At 43.0% G+C, this 10,033-nt stretch overlaps 2 long non-coding RNA genes across 3 annotated transcripts; both read left to right on the top strand.

The window, feature by feature from the left end:
* The first annotated feature begins 4,703 nt into the window (after positions 1–4,703).
* On the top strand, positions 4,704–5,243 carry LOC136491009 (uncharacterized). 2 transcript variants are annotated; one of them, XR_010767931.1, is made up of 2 exons: positions 4,704–4,808; positions 4,920–5,243. It is a non-coding gene; the product is annotated as an uncharacterized lncRNA (long non-coding RNA). The 2 variants fall into 2 exon arrangements; XR_010767930.1 differs by having other exon boundaries at positions 4,888–5,243.
* A 2,022-nt stretch (positions 5,244–7,265) lies between these two features.
* On the top strand, positions 7,266–8,761 carry LOC136493976 (uncharacterized). The gene is made up of 3 exons (XR_010768460.1): positions 7,266–7,477; positions 8,187–8,256; positions 8,510–8,761. It is a non-coding gene; the product is annotated as an uncharacterized lncRNA (long non-coding RNA).
* Positions 8,762–10,033: the final 1,272 nt, after the last annotated feature.

The raw sequence follows: 10,033 nt of genomic DNA, 5'->3' as shown, positions 1-10,033 counted from the left end.
TCTTTTTTCAAGGCCTGCACTCTTTCTCGCAATTCCAGCACACCCAGGAATTTAATTGTAGTCTCATTTGTCCTCCTTCAGCCCCTACGTGCTTAAATATTTATATTTTACAATAAAAATATAATTGAGCTTTTGTAATAACATATTAAGGGTGTGTTTAGTTGGTGAAAAAGTTGGGGTTGGGCTACCGTCCTTGTTGCTAGGGTTGGTCAGGAGCAGATTGACCAACACAATGCAAATTGCAAGGCTCGCACGGTGTTGTTTTCTAGTCTGTCTATGCCTGAGTTTGAGAGAGTCTAGGACTTAGCCACAGCTAGAGAGATTTGGGAGAAACTCCAGAGCTACCATGAGGGTACCCCTCAAGTCAAGACCAGACTCTTTGAGACCTACCGGAGAGAATACGAGAACTTCACCCACCTACCCGGAGAGTCGGTAGATGCCTTGTTCTCTAGGTTTCAGTCCCTAGTGAACAAGATGAAAGCCAACCGTCCCAACATCCCTTACACCGAGAACGAGAATATCCACAGTAGATGCTGTTAGGGTTTGAGTCGGTTGTTCCAGATGCCTGCGTGCTAGCTGGTTCGCCATTTAGGAGTAGCAGAGTCCAGGGGCCTAAGTGGAAAATAACCGACCCCCTATAAATAACAAGAGGGCTGCCCACTCCCCTCTTGAACGAGTCAGTTGAGTCATTTCAGTTTTCCCATTCTCTGTTGTAGTCTCGTTCCCTACTTTGTCCTTTGTACTGCGTCTGTGATTTCGGGAAGCAAGGCCCTTACCTTGCGTTTGCCCTCGTGGCATTGCAATTCTTGTGTTCGTGATGTTTTGAATTGTGTTCTTCGCGTTTCTCTCCCCCCCCCCCCCCCCAAATTCCCGGTGCTAGAACTTTTTACTCGCTCAATCTTTTGGAATTATGTTTGAACCAAGTTGTTGCTTATGCACAAGGGATCAATCTGACCAAAGGGTTTCGGGATTAATGGATTGAGCTAGTAGATCGGTCTAGTTTTCTCCCCAGGTGTTTCTTCTCACGAGTTCATCCTTTTCCCTTTTGATTTCTTTTGATTTCGGAGCTGAGAAGACGAATCCTTCCATGGATAGAATCTAGACCTCATCTAGAGGCAGTCCACGAAGTTGGAAATCATTTGGTTGGCTGGTTTGGGAGATCAGGTGAATTTGGGGCGAAGAACCGAGCGTTCGTGCTTTTCCCGATAGCACCGGACGCTGGTTCAGTGAGCACCGGACGCTGAGGTGGTGCGTCTGTTGAGTTCACGCGCTCAGCCCGAGAGTCGCTGTTTTCTGGAAGTTGATCGAACGCTGCACCGGACGCTGCATCGATGCGTCCGGTGAGTGGCCTGGGTCTCTATCCAGTGGACTGAGTTACACCGGACGCTGCTACAGTGTTACCGTAGCGTCCGGTGCAATTCCTCCGGAGCGTCCGTTGCGTTTCCAAAGAGGTCCAGAAAGGGTTTTTCTGCACCAGACGCGTCCTGTGCTCAGTCACCGGAGCGTTCGGTGAGTGGTGTTGTTCTCCAGGCAGCACCGGACGCTGCACCGGATGCACAGGTCCAGCGTCCGGTGAGTGCTATTTCAGCAACCTCTTCCTGCTGTTCAGCCCTAGCTCTGTGAAGTTCGTCTGCTCGGCGGTTGCTACTTTCTTACGTGTTTTGGTACCCGCTGTGATTCTCGGAATTACCCAGTCTCTCTCATAGACTCGGGTTACCTTGTGTGCTTGGTTTTTGGGCAAGTGTTTGGGACAGTGGCCGGTTTCTTGTGAAAGAAATTTTGGGCTCCCATTCACCCTCGTCTGGTCGCCGTGTTCGGTCCTTCAATTGGTATTAGAGCCAGGTTAAAGGTTCTCCATACCTTAACCGGTTGTGAACCACGAAGGTGACATGGATCGAGGAATCGAAAAACCGCCGTTCTTCGATGGTACAAATTACCCATACTGGAAGATCCGCATGTCCGCCCACCTCCAGGGTATTGACTCGCGGGTATGGGATATTTGTAAAGACCAAGCTTACACTGTCCTTGCTGCTAGGGTTGGTCAAGAGCAGATTGACCAACACAATGCAAATTGCAAGGCTCGCACGGTGTTGTTTTCTAGTCTGTCTAATCATGGATTAATTAGGCTCAAAAGATTCGTCTCGTGATTTACAAAAAAACTGTCTAATTAGTTTTTTCTTTCGTCTATATTTAATGCTCCATGCATATGCCGCAAGATTCGATTTGACAGGCACTGTAGAAACTTTTTTGGGAACTAAACAGGGCCTAAAAGTATGCACAGTTAGGCCTCGGGCTGGTAAAATCGAAGGTCCCAGGCTGGAAATGTCAAGGGGTTCTAGGCAGGCAAAATCTTAGGGATTGAAATCGTTTTGAGTCCCCGCCTCCCCGCGCCAGTCCGGCGGTCTCCCCTGCCTCCGAGACTGATGGCCCCCAAGCGGAGCAGAAGATCGACGCAAGAGGTTCTGCTAGAAAACTACTAAGTTCAATAAGAAAAAAACATTAGTGGCATGGGGAAGCAGCAAATCTTCTTCTCCTCCTAGTGGCGTTGTTCTTACATCAAACACATACATGAATAATGAAAAAACTAGATAACTTGGTGAACTTCATCTTCTAGATCATGGTGATTGTGGCTGGCCTGCGGAGTGTTCAGACATTGACGCCCCCACCAGCAGACTGCTGCCCTGGATGAGCAGGTAGATGCACTACAAGAATGAGAAACGCAATGTTCATATAAGGGAAATCTAAGGTGCTGGGCTGGTAAAATCTATGTCCCGGGCTGGTAAAATCTGAACTTAGGGGCTGGTAAAATCTAGGTCCCAGGCTGGTAAAATCATGTCCCAGGCTGGTAAAATCACAGGTGCCGGGCTGGTAAAATCTATGTCCCGGGCTGGTAAAATCTATATCCCAGGATGGTAAAATGTATGCGCCAGGCTGGTAAAATCTACGTCCGAGGCTGGTAAAATCATGTCCCAGGCTGGTAAAATGTATGTCCCGGGCTGGTAAAATCACAGGTGCCGGGCTGGTAAAATCTATGTCCCGGGCTGGTAAAATCTGAACTTAGGGGACATACATTTTACCAGCCTGGGACATACATTTTACCAGCCTGGGACATGATTTTACCAGCCTGGGACATGATTTTACCAGCCTGGGACATATATTTTACCAGCCTGGGGGACATGATTTTACCAGCCCGGCACCTGTGATTTTACCAGCCCTGCTTAGAACCGTAGATTAAAATTGTAGATTAAAAATTTAAAAGTGAAGAAGACCAAGACAATGTCATCATTTCATTGTCCTGCTCGGGCACCTATTTTGTAACCAAAGTTACTAAGCAGTTTAAGCGAATCTTTTCTATAACCCGATACACTGTGGAAAATAATAATCCTTTTATTGTTTTGTTGTTTTCTCTCTATAAACAACTTTGAAATGTCCAACTCGCATGTGTACCTCGTTCAAGTTCGTGATTAATATAAGAGGTAAGGATGCACCTAATACTTTTAATTAGGTACTTATTTTTTTGAATCGAGGGAGACCCCCATTTCCATTATACGAAACGGAAATACAGTGTAGCAAGTGTTTAAAGAGCAAGAAAGGAACAGAGCTAGTAAAGTATCACACCCTACGCTGCCTGCCACCTACATGATAAAGCTAGCAACAGCGATCAGAAAACTAGCAACTTCAGACAAAATACAACCACCAGATAACGCAACAGCTGTTTATGCCAAAACATCAGCTGACTACTTCGACCTAGCAGACGGCCTGGAGAACACGAAACAGTATCAACAGCAGTTCATTAGAACAGGCAGGACATCAGCAAACCAGGTACTTATTTTATACCACATTATGTTTTTTCCTTTTCTGTTGTACAACTAAGCATGTAATTGACATATGTTACAGATTATGTATTTCATCATTAACTTATTTGATAGTTATGAGCCTGGTATGGGTTGCTTAGGCGCTCCTATAGTGGCCCTAGGCGTCGAAATTTACCAGCTCCGCCACTGCTAAAGCCCAAAGGTGTGTGTGGATGTGGGCTGGATGGCATAGTATTACCAATTTGCTACAAAAACCGGTACAACCAAAACAGCAAAATGAGAGGAGAAAGAGCAGGAACTCACCTGGAGACAACAGACATCACAGGAAGTCTTCAGGTAGTTTATCTCGAGGTATATTAGGCACACCAGGTCCTCCTAATTTGTACAAAGATGAGAAAATGGAGGTAAATGGAGCAAGTGCCTGTGAAATGGAGCAAATTAGCAAAATGGAGCAGGTGCTGCTTACAAACACATCAAGGAGGGAGCTTCTCCTCTCTTCATAGTTATTAGGCAAAGCGTTAAAGTTAGACAGAAGGTATGGAACATTATTCAGCATAGCTGTAAATATCAACAGCTCTCTGCCTCTGGAACGTTGTTCTCCATTCCCTGCAGCCATAAAATCAACTGCAGCTTGTACCTCAGGGGATACCTCCTTCATTTTCGACGAACTGCAACTAAAACTCACTGGACCACTACCATTCACTGGACCACTACCACCTGGCTCCGATTCAAGACTCACTGCACCTGAATTTGTGCTTTCACCATCAGTCTCAGCGAACAAGGTTTCGAACGTGGCTTCATGGCCAGTGATAGGGATTCTATTGCGTGTAGTATACTGGGATGCAAGAAAAAACTTCTCATCAGCAATCTAAATTGAGGAGTGGGCCTCAACCGTGCACACACATGGTTGATTGGATCGAGTCGCATTGTTGCGCGGCCGCCGGCCACCATCGCGAACGAGGATGCGCGCCTGGTTTCCTGTGAATTCCGAAGGTATGCATGTGTATATCTATTGCTATTCATCAATCTCGATTAGAAGATTAGTTTCTAATTGGCCATCCGGCGATTCGAGGCTTCCAAGCCATGTGAATGTTCCTGATGCAGACTCCTCTCCTTGCGTCCTCATGCGAACATCCGATGCTCATGATGCCACGTGATCTGGCTGCGAACAGCGGCGTCGATCGATGATCAATTGGATTCAGAATCTTTCTCTCCGTGCACGGGCACATTTGTTAGATCGGCTATGCGAGAACGGCTCCAAATCGGCAATGATAATCCCCATGTGTTTTATTTTTTCTCCCGATCCAGAATTCTTGTCTCCGATCCAAATATTCATAGTATTCTTGTAAATACTTACTTCATAGTACACATTTCTCGTAAATATAAATGTACCTATGTTGAGGTAACATGATAGAAAATTCTCGTAAATATTCTTAGTGCAAATTCTCGTAAATATTCTTATCTTAGTATAAAATATTTGGAGTATTATTGTAAATGCTTATATTCATAGTACATGTTTCTAGTAAATATCAGTGTAAGTTATGTCGGAATAATACAATACAAAATTCTCGTAAATATTCTTAGTGCAAAATATTCATGGTATTCTAGTAAATATCTACATTCATAGTACACATATCTCGTAAATATCAGTGTAAGTTATGTCTGAGCAATATAATAAAAAAATTCTCGTAAATATCGATCTTTTTCTAAGGCTTATTTATTTATCTTATTAGCCATGATGCCATGATGCATTGGGGTTTCATCTTCATGTTGTTGCTTTATCTACTCAATGATGGTCGTTGGGCCTTTGAACAATGTGAAACCAAATATGTCGATATGATATCAAACTAAGTAAACTATATTAACATTGGTTAATTTTGGTAACCTAGAATTATGTTTGTCTGGGGATTTTTTAGTGCACTCAGCTGATGCAGGTTCAAAATTGATTTCTTGCTTTTGCAGCTTCGGGTCTCCAACTGCACAAATACAAAGTGTTCTCCAGCGACTTCAATTTCATTATTTATATCCAACATGTTCGCTTAGTTCGTGTCTGATCCGAAGCCATGGGAGATGTTCTAATGATTTAGAGCACTGTTTTCTCACTCAATTTCTGGATGTAAATACATAATATAGTTGATGTTCCTATCAGTGTGCCATGTTAGATTGTGAACTTCTAGCTCGATTATTTTGTTGTATGTATATTTGCCTTGGTTCTCTGCTGTCTATATATGTATAACTTGTCAAACCTCAACTATAGACTGCAATACATTTACATATTTGCATGGAGTATACATTCTAGTTAATAAGTCTGCAAAAAAATCTAGTAAATATATTATCGTAACTACACTTGCGGCAGAATGGCATAGATTCTAGTAAATAATTATGTAAAAATCTAGTAAATATTACTATAAAAATCTAGTAAAGATTACTGTAACTAGTAAGGGCAGAAAGGCATAGGTTCTAGTATACAATTTGCAAATCTAGTAAACAGATTATCGTAAAAGAGGCAGCATAGATTCCAGTAAATCATTTAAAAATTATCATAAAACGTACATGGCAATCAGGCATGCAGCTCCATCACAGAACGTACATGCATGTACATGGTCCAGTTACTATAATCACGGAACGTGAAAATTGCCTCTCCATAGTGATTACAGTAATACTATAATAACGGAACGTGAAAATTGCCTCTCCGAGATAGTGATTACAGTAATTAATCTGCAATATTTAATGCTCATGTGCATGCAGGCATGCAGCTCCATCCGCCAGCTTCAAAACTGAACGTCCTGCTGGGTATATATATATATATATATATATATATATATAGTATTTCTATATTGTACCCAGGTACCGAATAATATTCAGTATCCGAGCCCGTCCGCGCGCACCCATTCCACAGCCCTGGCCACGGTTATCCCCGATAAAAAAAAATCAACAGGCTTCATCCGTATCCGTCGCCACCACATGACCTCAGCCCCACACGACCACCCCTCCGCGCCGGTCGTGGGAGAATCGGTTGCATCCGGCTCCTCCACTCCTGTGGAGGCTCCGCCGCCGCCATCCGTGTGCATCCGCCGGCAAAACCCCGGCGACACCTGGTTATATCTGCCGCCGCCGCACTCGGGGCGGCCATCCTCCTCGCACCGCCGCCCTTCCGTTCCTTGCCTCGCCACTGCTGTGGGCACACCCAGCACCACCGTCTTCACCTTAATCAGCTTGCCGTCGCCACGGACCGCGGCCGTTTCTGCTATCGTATCATTATCTCACACCCTATGATTTGTTTTGGTTTTTGCCTAAATCCAGGAGATTAGTTGGATGATCGCCTCCCAAATTCATCTAGATGAAGTGTGTTGCATCCTTTATCGCGGAGGCAAGCCTACAACTCTTTGTTTTTTCTGTTTCCGTTAGAACCTAAGAGGATTATGCAATAATATAATTGGCTTGTTTTTGTGCAGATCGCCTGTGAAACATCAGTGCCAGGATCGCCTGTGAATTTCTCCCATCCTCCTGGTGCTGCAGGCCAGCTCTGCATCCTTGTTGCTCGGCTGCGCTGGTCTTCTTTGCCAGATCCGAACCATGCATGAAGTTGATTTTGACACAGATTTCTACATCCTCATTATTATAGAATAAAGGATGCGGATAAAGGATGCGCAAGCACCAAGGTTCAGGAATCGTGCCCCTCTTTATTATAGAATACAGATTTACAAGCTGACCATGTTTTCTGCGTTCAACTACATTTGGAGTAGGAATTCATGAACTCGGTCAAGCTGTTGTAGTACTGCCAGGCTATCTCTTCTATTTTGGTTCTCAAGTGTCCAAGTGTCACCAACTTGATATGTTAGGCAAAACATATTAGCTGCAGATGGTCCGATAAACAATTGATGGTTAACCAATTAGTTATCACCATAAATATTCATTTCTAGAAACAGATATTATGATTGTTCCAGAAAACAGGTGGTCATAGCAATCCTAGCCTCCTACATGATAATAAAAAATATTATTTAGAAACACATTCTGCAGTATGATTCATTAATAAAAATTTAATTGAGTGGATTCACTTATTCAATTAACTACTGATTCTGAGACACAAGAGTTAGTACCATGATTATTTTATGACATTGTAAGTGTTGCTGCTGTGATACAGTAACTATGGTGGATTAATTAGCAGCTCCTTTTTTGTTCGATGCATAAGCATGGCAAATTAAAACTTGAACTTGATCATCACTGCAGCTAGAGTTTGGTCAATTTTGATTGAAGATCCAGCTACCCAAGTAGTTATGCATCGGAGACTTCACTTAATCAGCTTATGCCTTTTTCTGATCTGTCAACCAAACTGGCTCTTGTCATGGTTTGGTGGGTTTTTTTTTGTAGTGGCGGAGCTGATGACCATGAAGTTCAGGTGCTGAATGAGAGGGCGTTTGTCCATGTTTGTGTGCTCCAGGTAATTTTTTCTTCCTCTTGCCGTGCCCTCATTAACTCTGTCTTCCTCTATGCTGCAGTAAACTTTGCTTTCTTTCCTTTTCTGATTGTGCTATGCTGGTTTCGATTTTGTAAGAGAGAAATCCATTTAGATATATATATTCATTATGAGGTAATGCAAATGAGACAGGGAGATGGGGGAGAGTGGCGTATGCCCCATTTTCCTATTCTTCTCGACCAATGAATTAATAGTGAATATTGTTTTGCTCTTGCAGGTTTTAGAAGACATTATAGCCATACTGATGCTGCTGAGGCAACACCTCTTCGGCATCCCATCCCTGGAGTGATGGTGTGATACTGTAGTGTACGATCTTGTGCTCATTTTTCTTAAGTTTTAATATGTTCAATTATCAAGCTACTGACACTATTAATGGTCGAAAAATCTATTGCTTGGACATATGAAGTAGTGTATCAGTTCAGTTTTCACAGTTTCCATTGGAATATGGAAACATTTGCATTGCAGTCAATTGTGATGATTATTGGGGATTGGGAAATAACATGATAGTAGGTTTCTCTGATCTATTCAAAGTCTGATGCTTCCTTCTAGAAAATAGTTGAATAAATTAAATTGATCTGGTACTGTAGATGCAAGATAACTTGAACATTTAAAGCTGTACTGCAGCTAATTTGGCTGCATGGAGCACACATGTACTCCTAATTCAATTTAACTTTGGTTAGTGACCACACTTGAACTGCATGGATAAATTAGTATATGAAATGATTCCTATGCCTGATTCCACTCTATAAACATACTTTCTGTTATGTTTTTTTTGGTTTATTTCAAATGCTACATTAGCTCCTACATTACTGCTACCCTACATTTTAACATAACACTTAGCCCTTTTAGAAATAGAATAAAGTAAGTTCTACAATATGTGTCGGTTTGCTTGTGATTGCAATGGAACATCTGAATCCTATTTTTTTTCCCCTGACAGGTATGAGCGAATTTTGAGTTTGAGTTGGTAGATAATTAAATTTGTAGAAGTAGCTCGTTTATTAGAGTAGTCATAAAATTCCTTGTTTTGATTGTTTAGATTAGTCTGCCATTAGCTTCTTGCTGTGTTATCTGGTAAAAGAAGCTGTGAAGGAGTGGAAGCTGTGAAGAAAATGGCCTTGTTCTTCCACAAGAAGGATCTGGAGCTGCAGAGTCAAGAGGATCGTCAGCTGGTGCCGTTTGTTGGTTAGCTGTGATGGTAGCATCGTTGCTAGGCTTGTGCGCCATCTGTGCTGCAGCCCTGTATGGAACTCCTGAGAGTGCCCTTGGGTAGCCCTTTGTTCGTTGCTGCATTTCGCTGCGTTTCTGGGCCTGCGTGCCATCTGGGCTAGAGCCCTGTATGGAACTCCTGAGTTTCCCCTTGGGTGGCCTTTTTGGTCGTTGCTGCGTTTCGCGCTAGTCGTAGCGGTAGTTGATGTCCTTGGGACTGATCCCTCTGTGATCAGTTTCATGGGCGTGTTGGGTTTCGTTTCTCGCTTCCGTGATCAGTTCTGCTACTCACTAAAACTCTGTAATTTCGTTGCTTTGGTAATGAAATTCGGTCTTTACCGGTGTGGAAAACAATCTGGTAAAAAAAGCTCATTTCAGTAGCTGTAGTTAGTCCTCAGTTCTAATGACTGCTAGTCTTACTCGCTTTTGTTTGTGGTAATTCTAATAACCAGCCACTGCACAGTATGGGTGCATTTTTCCTCAGTTCCAATAGTTTTTTTCCTTTCGGTTCACTAGCATAATTGGTTAGCTTCCT

The sequence above is a fragment of the Miscanthus floridulus genome, chromosome 11 (genome assembly GCF_019320115.1).
Source record: "Miscanthus floridulus cultivar M001 chromosome 11, ASM1932011v1, whole genome shotgun sequence".
NCBI classification, from domain to species: domain Eukaryota; kingdom Viridiplantae; phylum Streptophyta; class Magnoliopsida; order Poales; family Poaceae; genus Miscanthus; species Miscanthus floridulus.
The sequence above is the reverse complement of the archived record's forward strand: the minus strand, read 5'-3'. Positions and strand labels throughout refer to the sequence as shown.